Source organism: Pinus tabuliformis, chromosome J, assembly GCF_031772625.1.
Source record: "Pinus tabuliformis cultivar Carrire ecotype Pingquan chromosome J, CPIR1, whole genome shotgun sequence".
NCBI classification, from domain to species: Eukaryota; Viridiplantae; Streptophyta; class Pinopsida; order Pinales; family Pinaceae; genus Pinus; species Pinus tabuliformis.
The window spans coordinates 1627821512-1627836962 of NC_142295.1; positions in this window are offsets into that span (position 1 = coordinate 1627821512).

A 15451-nucleotide genomic window follows, 5' to 3' on the forward strand; every position below is an offset into this window, starting at 1 on the left:
ATGAGATAAAAAATACTAGAACTAGGACTTCTAAAAAAGATGATAATGGAGATGTGGATGACACAAATATTTCATATAATTATGAACTAGATTTTTCTATTTATTTTGAACCCACTTCCAAAGAATTTTTTTATAATTATGAATGGAAATAATCCATGTAGAAGCAATATGATACACTTATCAAAAATGGGACTTGGAAGTTGGTGGACTCTCCATATGGAACCAAACATATTGGCTGCAAGTGGGCCTTAAAAAATAAGTATAAATTAGACAATCACTTGAAAAGCACAAAGAAAGGCTCGTGACAAAAGGATTTCCACAAAGATAAGGTGTTGATTATGAGCAAACCTTTTCTCCCACAACAAAATGAGCAACCATCCGGACCATATTTTCTTTGGCAGTAGTGAAAGGATGGAAAATCCACGAAATGGATGTGAAGACAACTTTCTTGAATGGGGATTTGAAAGAAAATGTTATCATGTCTCATCTTGAAGGCTATGTTGTGAAGGGACAAGAACAAAAGGTATGAAAGCTCATCAAATCCTTGCAAGCCTACAACAGGCACCACAAGTATGGTATGAAAACCTAACCGAAAATCTTCTAAAGTTAAATTTCAAACACTACAATACTGATGATGCAACTTTGTCTGTCCAAAAGGTTGGCAAACCGTTGTGTATATTGTAGTATATGTAAATAATTTATTATTAATTGGAAACAATGAAACCTATATTGCGTTGTAAAATGTAACTAGGTTCGATCTTCATAATGACATGTAATTATGATCTTTGTAAATGATGAAAAGAAGTAAATAAAATTAATTTTGTAATGCCTTGCTTCATGGGTTTCATGAGCAAGAGGTTTATTTTAGATGGCTCCCATTGAGAGCCTTAGGATTTGTCAAAGAGTCAATGTCATGTATAAAGATATGTCAAATGTATTCTAGTAAAATAGCCCTCCAAAGACAAGCACAGTCCTCCTCTTCCTATGTCGGCCTCAAGATAAATGAAGGAACTCATGTCGGCTCACATTATGGAGACACATTGGTTCATAAACTCATGTCGACTTATATATTTGGACAGACCACTATATATAGAAACCTCAGCCTATTCCACGGTCAGAATTCAGATATCTTTTCTCTGAGTTTTTCGGTGATAGAGACAGAACTTTGCATGGACAGTGGAAGAATATAATTCACATATCTCTGTGATTTCGGATGGGTAATAGAAGAATGAAGTTCAGATGCATATCTCTCTATTTCAGATGGGCAGTAAGGATCTCCACAGAGAAGATAGTTCGGATGTCTCTCTATTTTGGATGAGTAATAACATATGAAATGACAGTTTGGGTTGACAAAGTGTTGAAGGGAAATCAGATCCCTCTAAATCTCGGATCACAGTGGCAGTAATCACAGTTAAGAAGTTCATATCTATGAAGTGGATATAATCACAGTATAGATGCTACCTTCTAGTACCTTTGCCTCAAGTGCATTAATGACATAACAGTTTGTTGTTGGTAATACTATTATGATAAGGTATTATCTTTGTGATAAGGGCTCGTAAAGGAAATAGTGTTATCAAGGCAGTGATGAAGATCTCGGTATCAAAGGTAATGATGAAGATCTCGGTGGAAGAGGAGTCAAGAAGAGGATTTACAAGAGAACGTGTGTCTTAGTATTGGAGTGGCTAATAGGTCAAGGGTTTTGGTCTTGGTATTCATCAATTGGAATCTCTATAAGAAGAATTGGTGTGGGTTTTCCTCTCAAAGAGTGAGAGGTTTTGGCCCTCACTCATATCCTACATTCTGTGTCTCTTGTCTATTGATGTTTATGCATTAGTAGTTGTTTGATGAAGAAGAACACTAATAACTAAAGCAAAGAGAAGGTCCTAATCTAATGAAGTAAAAATACTCACAAGCAATTACTAGTGGAATAGAAATCACCTAACTAATAATTCCCTAGATTTCTCAAAATGGTATCAGAGCTAAGGTGTCAAAGTCAAGAAAAGGGCATGCAGTCATAGAGACACGCAAGGATCGAGTTTTTAAGAAAGTCATCAAAGCGAAAGTTTAAGATCTACATTGAAGAATCAAACCCTAAATCAAAGAAGAAGTCTACACCATCAAAAGTTTTGGGTCCTCTAAGTCATCATTGAAAGACCATAAATACCCTCATCAAGTCGAAGAGATTGATCCGAATTTAAACAGGAATGCAGCAAATTACATATATAACCATAAATACAAAGGTGTAGCAGAAATAACACTTCATTTCATTAATATCAAATACTGAAATATGCTTACAAACAGAATGGAAATAAGACTATCTCGGGCGATGGTAGCTTATCTCTGAGAAGAGATGTGGTGGCTACATGCCTCTGAACTGTGTTACAACGAGGCTCCAAATCCTATTTATTATTGAGAAACAATGGGAAACCCTAAACATCCAAAAACCTAACCCTAAGAGATGAAGTGCCAAAAATGTGGGCCCCATTTGGGTAAATTGGTACATCAATTTCCCAGCGTTGTAACTTTAGCATACAATCTCCATTTGGCTATCATAATACCTCATTTCGAAGATCTCAAAGAGTAGGCCAAAAAAAAAATTTATTACTACTATTGGGACTTTTCGAGTCTCTCCATTTTCCCTAAAAACGTCGTTTAGGGCTTCAAAACGACTTTAGAAGTTCAGGACCCAAAAAAATGCCAAAAATAGTAAATTGTGCTACAATTAAGGAAATTGAAAAACTGAAAGAGACAATGTTGGGGGTCCAAGTGGAATAGGAGGGTGGCCACCAATATCTACCTGGATCAGTCCTCCCCTCTTAGGAAGCAATGGTCCCCATTACATTGAGTGCCTCCATGAGATGGGGAAACTTCTACTAAACTTGGTCCCTGGTGAGTCATTTCCCTTAGTTCAGGAGTTGGCCAGCTTTGACAACTCGATACAATTGGATATTTTGTTGGCGAGTGTTCTTGACCTGTGTGTCCATAATCAGATCAATTGTGGCATGTTCCATGCAGTCTGGGTTTAACTCTATTGGTGTGATTTGTTCTGCAAAGTTTGATGTGTCCAACAATGGTGGGAAGTATGGTCAAAGCCAGTCACATTGAACATTGGGTGCAGGCCAAGGAATGGGAGAATGCTAAGCTCAAAATCATTGTCTCCCATAGCCTTGGTAATGGTGTAAGGACCATATGAGAGTGGTCTGAGCTTCTGATGGGCTCTGGTAAGGTGTTATTTCTGCAAATCCAACCAGACGTTTTCGCCCACCTGAAACTTGTGTGGCACCCGATGTTGATCATGTCGTTGCTTGTACTTAGCATTTGACTTCTTGAGGATGTTGTGACCATGTTGGTAGATGTGTTGGATCTGTTTAATAAATCTGATCACTTTATCAGCCTCGGACAATACATGTGCGGATTATGTCTTAGTAGTCGCATGAGGCATGACAACATCAATCAGACACAATGGTTGAAATCCTAGACACACTTGAAAGGGACTATGAGCAGTCAAGCTATGGAGAGCTTGACTATATCTGTGATGCACATATGGAGGACTCTCATCCCATGTTCGAGGATGCTTGGAGTTGTACATGCAGAGTATGTGCACTATCATCCTATTGATGACCTTCGTCTAGCCATCAGTCTGGGGATGGAAGACAGTCAATTTGGTGAGATTAGTGTCCAATAATGTCCAGATGCTTGACCAGAATGTGCTTAGGAACTTGCTATCCCGATCTAATATAATGGTTTGTGGGATCCCAAAATGTACCCACACTCGTTCAAAGAAGAGTTTGGTAGTGTCCTCTGTTGTGATACTCTTCTTGCAGGCCACCAATATAGCCATCTTAGAGAATCTATCCACAACCACAAATACACAATCATTACCATGCTTGGTAGAAGGGAGGAAAACATATAGTCCATGGAGATGGATTCCCACGGGTGGATGGGAGTAGGCAAAGGAGTGTACAGGCCTTGATTCTTGATGGTTGGCTTGGCAATGGCACAGGTAGTGTAGGATCTAATATATTTCCCAACATCCAGTCAGAGTTTGGGCCAATAAAAGTATTTTTGTAGTACAACCACAGTTTTATCCAGACCAAAGTGTCCCGCGACCCAACTATAGTGTGCCTCCCGAATCATCTTGGCACGCTCGCTTGAAGGAACACAAAGGTGGCCTAGGTAGCATAATAATGCATCCTTGAGGTGGAAATCAGGAACTTGCTTGCCAGTTACCAGCATCCGGTATGTCGAGGTGAACTCTGGATCATTTTTGTATAGTGTGGCCATCCAGAGGTCTCATGACCACAAGAGTTGAGAATAGTAGTCAGTGTTGCAACTAGGGGCCGACTAAGGTAGTATTCAATGTGATTGGTGCTACCCTTTTTGTATTTAATGTTCAAGTGGAATTGTTGCAGATATGTAGACCACTTCTTATGGAAATCATTCTGCAACTTCCCTTGTGTCTGTATAAACTGAAGAGGTTGGTGATCGGCATGGATGACTGTCTCCTTCCCCAAAATGTAGTGCTTCCATTGTTGGAAAACCTGCACAATGGAATACATCTCTTTATCATAGGTGGGGTACTTCTGAATTGTATCAGAAAGTATCTAATTATGATAGGCCATTAGATTCTCGTGTTGGGTGAGGACTATGCCAATAGCATAGTATGAGGCTTCTATCTCGATTTCAAATAGCTTATGCAGGTCTAGCAGTGTCAGTACTGGTGCAGAGTAGAGGCAGTGCTTCAACTCAGTGAATGCCTTTTGTTGGGACTCAAACCAGGAAAACTTTGCTTTCACCCCGCCCTTAGTAATCTGACTCAAAGTCCAGGTGATATGGGAGAATCCCAACACGAACCTCTAATAGAAATTTGCGAGGCCCAAAAAGATGTGAAGCTCCATTAGAGTGGTCGGGACTGGCCAATCCTGAATGACTGGATCTTGGTCGGGTCCACATGCAAGCCACCCTCATCTATGATGTAACCTAAGTATTAGACCTGGCTCATGCCAAAGGTGCATTTCTCCAAATTGGCACACAGTTTGTGTTTCTGAAGGGTTTGTAGGACCTGCCGAATGTGTTGCAAGGGTTCTTCCCAACTCTTGTTGAAGATGAGTATGTCATCCAGATAAACCACCACGAATGAATTGGTGAAGGGTTGCAAGATATCATCCATTAGCCTCATAAAAGTAGCAGGGGCATTTTTCAACCCAAAGGGCATAACCAACCATTCAAAAAGGCCTTCCTTGGATTTAAAGGTGGTCTTCCATACATATGTGGTCTCTATTGGAACCTGGTGATAACTAGACTTCATATCGATCTTACTAAAATACTTGGCCCCTTTGAGTTGGTCCAGACGGTCATCAATCATGGGATTAGATACCTGTTCCTAACATTGATTTTGTTTAGTGGCTGATAATCAATACAGAGCGTCTCGGTCCCATCCATTTTCTTTACAAGTACAATCGGGCTCCCACAAGGTGAGGAAATTGGTTGGATGTGCCCTTTCTGCAACAACTCCTGGATTTTCTGCTTGATCTCTTCATTTTCCAGAATGGATTGGTGATATATCGGCCCATTGGGTATAGGTGCTCCAAGAGTCAGATCGATTGAATGCTTAACCTGATAATGCAAGGGTACCCTTGTGGGTGAGGAGAATATGTCCTTGTATTCTTCCACGACCGTATCCACTTGCTTCTGCTACTTGGAGGAACCCTTCCCAAGGGCCATGGATGTGGCTACAACCTTCCCCTTACTTTGAGAGTGAATCAGAAAGAAAACAAATTTCCCAGTCTGGGAGATGACCTTACTACATTGCTTAGCAGAGATCAAAGAGATGGCGGTAGGTGAGGCTACCTCTGGTATCATGTATAACTTATTACCCAAAGAAATAATAACAGAGTGAGGTCTAGACTCATATACATCATGTCGCTTCCATAAGTATGGTTGTCCTAATAATACATCACAAACTTCAAGAGGAGCAACATCACACAGTACCTCATCTGTGAAGGGCTTGATGTTGTAGGGAAGGTGGCACTGCTGGCTAACGCGGAGATCTCGTCCTTGGTGAAGCCACTCAATGGTATACAGTTGCAGATTTGTTGTAGTTTGTAGGCCTAGATGATTCACGACCTCTATTGAAATGAGGTTCTTTTGGGTCCTGTTGTCAACAATGAACTGCACCGGAGAACCCTTCACCCACATCTATGAGTGGAATAGGCGCTCCCCTCTTCTGGATATTTAGGCTCAATATTCTGGATCTTGGTGGTGGCCACAATGGCAATGGGCTCTGCGTTAATGATCTTCTTCCATTTTTCATTCCCCTTGTCAGGTTATAACTCAGAATCGAAACATGCGTCAGACTCAGAAGCCTTCAGCTCGGCCACTAGTGATTGCTTCGCCCGACACTCACTTGTGTTGTGAGTGGAGCTCTTATGGAACTCACACCACTTTCTTGTGTCCTTCTTTGTCTTCGTGGTGTTGTTCTTTGCTTGTGGCTTCGAGAGGTTCTCCTGGGTCACCCCGCCTTGGCCTTTCCCTTTGATCTACAGTTTGGGGGCACCTTTCCCTTGCTTCAGATTTGCGGATCCAAAGTCTTGCTTTTTTTGTTTAAGCTTCTGCTCGATCTTGACAACATATTGGTATTTCGTGCCGAGCAAAGAGATGCCTAGGAACTCCATCTCATCCTGGATGTACCTATGTAGGCAGTCGTGGTACTTGAGTACCAAATGTCTCTCAGAATCCTTGATACCCAACTTTGTGGGAAGGGTATGAAAAACATTGGTAAACTCTGGCATGTCTTAGTCCCTTCCTGTCACAGTGTGGTCCACTTTATGTATTTATCCTCATAGCTCCCGACAGGGTAGTACTGCTCCTTGATGGAATCTTGGAACGAATCCCAAGTGGATACGGCCGAAAACAATGAGGGCATACTTTCATCCTTCTACTCACAATAGGCTTCCCACCAGCCCTTGACCTGGGGGGCGGCTTTGAGAAGAGAAAAAGTAATATTTTCTCGGCTGGAAGAATCATGAACAGAAAAATATCCTTCTAGCAAATTTAACCATTTATCTATGGTGTCCACATCTATCTAACCCTCAAATATGCAAATGTCAAAGTTAACTTGTACCTTAAAGGGTGTGGTGCTTCCAGAGTAGTTGTTGGAAGCAGATGTGTTGCCCTTGGGTAGTTGCTGAAGGATCTGGGCAAAGTTGTCCATCATCGCGTTCCTTTGTCGCTCAAGGGCTTCTTCGATAAATATTTTGAAAGGATCTCCTGCCCCCTCGTCTTTCTTTTCTTCCCCCATGGGAGGCCGTCGGGATTTGCGAGGCTGGTCTTGCAAAGGTTCGACCAATTCAAGCTTTAACTCCTTATATCACGACCTTGTTGGGGACATGCAAAGAAAAATAGAGAAAGAGCATACTGCTTCGATACCACTGATCCGAATTTAAACAGGAACACAACAAATTACAGATATAACCATAAATACAAAGATGCAGCAGAAATAACACTTCATTTCATTAATATCAAATACTGAAATATGCTTACAAACATAATGGAAATAAGACTAGCTCAGGCAATGGTAGCCTATCTCTAAGAAGAGATGTGGTGACTACCTGCCTCTGAACTCTGTTACAATGAGGCTTCAAGGCCTATTTATTATTTAGAAACAATGGAAAACCCTAAACATCCAAATACCTAACCCTAGGAGATGAAGCATCGAAACTGTGGGCCCCATTTGGGTAAATTGATACATCAATTTCTTGGGGTCATAACTTTGGCATACGATCTTCGTTTGGCTATCATAATACCTCGTTTCAAATATCTCAAAGAGTAGGCCAAAAAAATAAGCTGCCTTGTTTGGGACTCTTATGAACTCCTCGTTTTCCCTAAAAACGTCGTTTAGGGCCTCAAAATGATTCCGGAAGTTTAGGACCCAAAACACTGCCAAAAATAGTAAATTGTGCTACAATTAAAGAAACTGAAAAACTGAAAGAGACAGTGTTGGGGGTCCAAGTGGAATAGGAGGGTGGTCAATAATATCCACCTGGATCATAGATCTACAATGAAGGTAGCTCAAAGTATAGACATCCAAGAGAAGGACTAAGATCACATCATCTTAGAGAAAGTCGAAACCCTAGAAGCATTTATGATCTACACTCATTCACCATCGAAGAAGTCGAAGTATCTTGAAGGCTAAAAGGCATTTCCATCGTCTTCAAAAGGTATCAAGCAAGTTCCCTCTCATTGAAGCAGGGACCCTCTCCTTATCATTGAAGAATATCATTCGAGGAAGCAACAAAACATCCTCATCAATCACCATCAACAAAGATAGATAGATCTAAAGGCAATGTCATCATAAAAGGAGCAATCTCCTTTCATTGAAGAAGGGTTTTTCATCATCCAAAAGAAGCACTAATAAATCTTCTTCAACCATCATCAAAGTGATCAAGTTGAAGATTTCATCTTCACTTGTCAAGTAAGTATCTTTCATTATATAATCAAATTTGGTAAAAATGACTTCGTTTTTGCAAGGAGTCTATAAGCTGGTTGGGTCATCAAAATTCCTTGCATGGAAAAGGAGGTTAGACATAGTCCTCAAACAAAGTGAATTAATTAAACACATCAATGAAAAGGTCTCCTCTGAATACATGGAAATGGATTCTTATGAAAGGTCCCCTCACATAGTAGTATTGGAGACATCAAAGAGATATATATAATAAGTTGGTATAACTATTCTCTGAAGATGTGATAAAGAAGGTCACATCACTTAGATCTTATCTACACAAAATTGAAGGTATCAAAAGATGAAGGGACATCTTCATAAGATCTCAACTACAAGATCTGGGAGAGATGATAAGGAGATAATCATCATTTTTCTAAATACATTAACTGATGAACAAGGTAACAAATGTCTATGAGGATGAGGAAGCTATCCCATTCAACAACTTGTGGTTTCTATGCAAGATAGGAGAAGACAGGTTGAGGGAGAAAGTATTCAAACATTTGTCGAAAGAAAAGAATAACATAGCTAAGATTCAATGCTATGAGCACTACAGGAAAAATTGTTCCGAGTTCAAGGCAAACATCAAGAACAATAGAGAAGAAGTCCATTTCACCAAAGAAGTGGAGAAACTTGAAAGAAGGAAGTTCAAGAAAGAGGAAAGAATTAGAAGCAAGAGCTCGTGGCATCACCATGGGGAAACCTGAAAGAAAAATGAAACAAAATCCATGGCAGTCAATTATGAAGGATATAGCTCTTGGGAACCTTAATGGAAATTTAAGGAAAAATTCATCTGGGACAAGACTCATCATACATCAAGTCAAAAACGAAACATTTGTTGGACAAGGATATGCAAGATCCTCAAGATTCTCTGATGGAATCCTCATCGAAGGATTCATCGATCTAGAGTGGAAGCAAGTGTTTCATCAGGAACTCCAACATGTGGAATTCATGGGATGATGGTATGATGACATAGGAGATGAAGCAGATAGAGGGGTTGAAGATCTTTTCAATCAAGGAAGTCATTGAAAGAAGCCTAGATGGCTGAAAGGTAAATGAGGTATGTGTGCTTGTATTAAATATTTATAAAGCCATGTTGTATGGTTGCAGGTAACATGGATCACTGCTCTATATTAAGAAGCATGATCAAAGGAAAATGATCTCCTCCTCTGAAAGGATGTAGGAAGGCATAGGTCACACCAAATGAAATAAGCATAATATGTCCTCATATGAAAATGAGGTGGTTGACAACAACACGAGGAACTCTGATTGGAAGTTTCTGGGAATATCACGTGAGAAGAAAGGAAAGAAGATACCGTGAGCTATGAAACCATGGTAAAGGAAATCAACATCCGGAAGACCAAGAATATTTGACTAGGAAATCTCCAGGAAAGATATGAAGACTCTGATCGAAGTCTAGAAAAGATGGATACCCTTGACAATGGATATATTTTGGAGATATGTCAACATGTATGCAGGATGTTGATGCACATTAGAATATGTCATGATGAAATACCATCACAAATGTAATTTTGAAAGTGTTCATTTCTTTATTTTTAAACAAATAACTAGATGGGCTTATGCAGGACTACCAAAGGAAGAATTGTGGATGTCTTCCCTGAAGACCATATAGAAGTATGTAAGATCCTTCCAAAGAATATGTCAAAAGAAGGCAACATGACATGAATCAAGGTGATATGAAGATGAATGGATCACTTTCTGATGAAAGGAATAATGACATGACTGACCCATGGATGAAAGTGATGGATGGTCTGTACCCTATGAAGAAGCTACAATGGATGAAGACTCCTCAATAAAGAAATTCATGACATCGAAGGAAGGAGCTCTTCAAGTAGTTGGTTACGGAGCTGTTGTAGGTCCCTAATTATGAGGAAGCCTGAAATTCCTAAGCCAAGAAAGTGCTTAGGTACATTCCTTCCATAGGAATGAGTACATTCCATTATTGGAATTGATATGTACTCCCTAATTGAAAGGGAGAGATAGACACATCATTATGGTCTCCACCTGGGAAGACATAATGGAGGATTGGGTAATCATCTGGCATCTTATGCCCTTCAAGGATGAGATAGGGCATCCAAGATAAGATTAGTCGTAGTGGACCAATATTATTTGAGGACTAGCTACCCAAGATAAGAATAATCCAAAGAATTTCATACTCTATGAACACCCGGGTGGAGTATGTACCTTGAGAGACAATGATTATGGTGTCTATAAATCATTGGTCTTGCCAGCATTGTGCTTTGACCATGTGGATAGAGTTGTTATTCAAGGCCTTGCTATGTGACAATGTTGGTTGATATGATGCTAGACAAATGGGTTACCAATCTGAATCTTCTTATGAGAAATTCTTCAGATTGAGAATGACTAAGTACCATTATGAATACCTCCCTAGTTAAGAGGAAGTGTTGTAAAATGTAACTAGGTTTGGTCTTCATAATGACATGTAATTATGATATTTGTAAATGATGAAAAGAAGTAAATAAAATTATTTTTGTAATGCCTTGCTTCATGGGTTTCATGAGAAAGAGGTTTATTTTAGATGGCTCCCATTGAGAGCCTTAGGATTTTTCAAAGAGTTAACGTCATGTATAAAGATATGACAAATGTATTATAGTAAAATATCCCTCCAAAGACAAGCACAATCCTCCTCTTCCTATATCAGCCTCAAGATAAATGAAGGAACTCATGTCGGATCACATTATGGGGACACATCGATTCATAAAATCATGTCAGCTTATATATTCGGACAAACCACTATATATAGAAACCTCGGCCTATTCCAGAGTCAAAATTCATATATCTTTTCTCTGAGTTTTTCAGTGATAAAGACAAAACTTCGCATGGACAATGGAAGAATATAATTCACATATCTCTATGATTCGGATAGGTAATAGAACAATGAAGTTTGGATGCATATCTCTCTATTTCGAATGGGCAGTAAGGATCTCCACAGAGAAGACAGTTTGGATTCCTCTCTATTTTGGATGGGCAGTAACATATGAAATGAGAGCTTGGGTTGACAAAGTGTTGAATGGAAATCAGATCCCTCTAAAGCTCAGATCATAGTGGCAATAATCACAGTTAAGAAGTTCGGATCTATGAAGTGGATATAAAAAAAGTATAGATGCTACCTTGCAGTACCTCTGTCTCAAGTGTAGTGAGGCACCATTAATGACATAACATCTCATTTGGTAATGCTATTATGATAAGGTAGTATCTTTTTGATAAGGGCTCGTAAAGGAAACAATGTTGTCAAGGCAATGATGAATATCTTAGTATCAAAGGCAATGATGAAGATTTCAGTGGAAGAGGAGTCAAGAAGAGGATTGATAAGAGAACGTGTGTCTGGGTCTTGGAATGGTTAAAGGTCAAGGGTCTTGGTCTTGGTATTCGTTAATTGGAATCTCTATAATAATAATTGGTGTGGGTTTTCCTCTCAAAGAATGAGAGGTTTTGGTCCTGGCTCATAGCCTATATTCTGTGTCTCTTGTCTATTTATATTTATGCATTGGTAGATGATTGATGAAGAAGAACAATAATAACTTAAGAAAAGAGAATATCCTAATCTACTGAAGTAAAAATACTCACAAACAGTTACTAGTGGAAGAGAAATCAACTAACTAATAATGCCCTAGATTTCTCAACATATTGTATTTGTGAAGAAAGATCCGAAGAAAGGTTTTGAAATGACAAACTTGGGACATCTTCACTATTACTCGAGCATTGAAGTTAACAAAATCCAAAATACATATTCATTTCCCAAAAAAAGTACATTGGAGAACTATTGAATAGATTTGGTATGGAAAAATGAAATCCTCTCTCCACTCCAATGGAACAAATTTGAATCTTACATCGAAAGAAGGGAATGAATTTGAGGATGAAACGAAGTATAGACAACTTGTAGGAAGTCTCATCTACCTCACCACAACCAAACCAGATATATCATATGTTGTTAGCATCCTTTCCATATTTATGCAAAAACCATGTGAGGGGCATTGGTCTGCAAAAAGAGTCCTAATGTACTTAAAGGGAACTAAATATTATCGAATTAAGTACACCAAGGTGGACAACTTCAGTCTAATTAGACATTCTAATTTAGGCTTCAATGGGGAAAAGGAAAGTTGAGTATCAACTTAAAGATATCTCATGAGTCTAGGATTGGCAGTTGTCTCCTAGAAGTCATGCAAACATTCAATTCTAGTATATTCCACAATAGAGGCAGAATATGTGATGACCGCAGAAGCAACAAAGGAAATTATGTGGCTTAGGAAAATACTTGAATACTTGCAGGAGAAACAAGTGAACTCAAATCCTCTATTTGTTGATAATACTTCTACAGTCAAGTTGGATAAGAATCCTAAATTCCATGATCAAACCAAGCACATCAACGCTGAGTATCATTTGATTCGATACCCTGCAAAGGAAAAAATTATTCATTTAATACATTGTTCCACAAATGAGCAAATTGCAGACAACTTCACCAAAGCACTTGGAAGATAAATTTTTGAAAAGTTCTGAACGATGTGTGGGCTCACAAACACCTCTTCAGATTAGGGGGTGGTTATATTAGACACCTAATCCTCTAGGATTATAGTAATTAGTTGTAAATAGGAAACATAAAATTCATTTGGAAAACCAACAACCCACGTAGTTCAAGAACCATTTCTCATATGTAATAAATCTATTATCTCATTCATGAATGTTACACTTGTGTTTATAAGAGATCCTCAGTCTGACAAAGTGAGCCTCAAATTGCTATAGAGAACAAAATTGAGTGTATATGGAAGTCACACTCTGAAAATTTGAATTACATCCACAGGGCAATTGCATGGCCACAAAATTCGCTAAAGCCATCATCTTTTCTATGCCCAATGAATATCAGAATGGGAAAGTCCTCTTGCTTTGCACAACTTATATAGTCAATCTTTGATCCCACATGTGGCTCGATTAATGGCACCATAACTATCCATAATTTCCACTCCTTTGATCCGAATTGGATCCTAAAACACTCTCTAAGTTTTCATGAACTCTGTAAAATTCAAGCCAAAGTTTCAAAGTCTTACAAAGAACCAGCTTATCAGAAATATCCTCGAAACAGTTGTAATGTGTGAACAACGCAGAGCAACGAGGACCCTCGGTCAAGCGCGCAGACCGTTGGCCCATGGTAACGCGCGCTGTCATGAATTGGAAAAACGGGAGGTCTTTTTTAGAAACAGGGGTGGTTTCTGATATGCGATTAGTGACAAGTTGCTAATCGCATATCGTCGGGAAAACCCCTCAAAGAAGGAAAAGCCTCGAGCGACCCGGACCCAAAAAGTTATAAAACATAACAGATATCGCGCCGATTCCATCAGAGGCAGGGTCCCACAAAACCGACAGGATATCGGAAGGGCTTCGAGGCAGTAAGCGGTTTCAACCAAGTCCCGCCCGATGCCACACAGCGAGTGACATGCATCCGGCGGAAGAGAGAGAAAACCGCTCACATCGGACGGGTAAACATCGTGTTACTTACCCACCCAATATGAACGATGACCATAGGATCTGGAGGCTCTAGATCGACGACGGAGACGCAATCCGATGGATGATCGGATTCAACAGGGTAAACAGGCAGAGTTGTACAAGATTTGAAGTCTGACGTGGACGATGTGTTGGCAAAAGATCATGTTCACAGGCATTCTTGGAGTTAACGATAAAAACGGTCATTTCAAAGACATCCAAGAGAACTGACACTCAGTTCGTTATGAAATAGGTGGCCACCTCCCTGTGAGGTGTTATATAGTGATGATGACGCAGAACAGAGGAATTCAAACAGACAGAGGCAGGAGAACCAGAAAGACGGGAAGTAGAAACGACCAGTCAGAAAGAAGATTGGCTTTAAAGCCATGATCTGACAAAGAAAGAAGGGAGCAATTAGCAAGTAAGATAGAAGCGGAAAGAGAAGAGCAGAAAGAAGGAGCCGAGCTGACCTGCAGAAGCGAAAGGCAACATCGAGCCAGACAGAGCCAGAGAGAGTCTGTGTACTCCAAAGAAGGCTTGAGAGGTTCAAGCGAACTCCTCTGTATATGTTTGTCATGTATGAGTCTCAGATTGGGCTCATATTACTATGACCAATAGAGGTCGAGTTTCAGTAAAGAGAGTCTGTGTACTCCAAAGACTTGGGGGGGACCCAAGTACAGTCCTATTGATTTATGTCTGATGTGTGAGACTCAAACTGAGCTCACTATTGTAAAAGCTCTGCTTTGAAAACATAATAGAGAGGCCACCATTAAAGGCTGGACCAGGAGACGTAGCCCAGGAGTATTGGGTGAACTCCTTATTAAACTTGTTGTGTTTACATGTTTGCCTATTATGTTTTCTCTAACTACTTCAGTGCCTGTGTATTTCGCAATCTTATCGATCTGTTGCATAAAATAACATAGGCACATCCATGCACATGAGTCTGTAATACCTTAATTAATTGTCTTGGATCAATTCCATATCAAGTGGTATCAGAGCTCTAGTTTACTAAGGCTAGACAAGCTTGTGCTGGATTTTTTTGTTGAATGCTAACTAGGACAAAGCTCAAATTAGGAGAAGGAGAATTGGTTGAAACTAACCCAGAAATTGGAAGAGTCTACCCTAAGAGGAAAATGGCAGAAGAAAGTCCCTTGGAATCAGACTCCTAGTTCATGGACAATTTTATGACCATGAGAGCCATGGTGGAGGAAATGTATAGAGAATTTAAGAAAGGTAGAGAAGAAGATTCAACAAACTCCAAACAAGATAAAGGAGTAGAAGAATCTCTCCTCCATGACCATTCTAAAGGAAAAGGGAAAGAAGAAAAGTTTCCCATGCCTCCTAATAGCCCTGAAAATAAAAAGAAAACATCTTTGATTAAATTAGATGTTAAATTTGATTTGCCGATATATGATGGAGAGTTGAATGCAGAGAAGT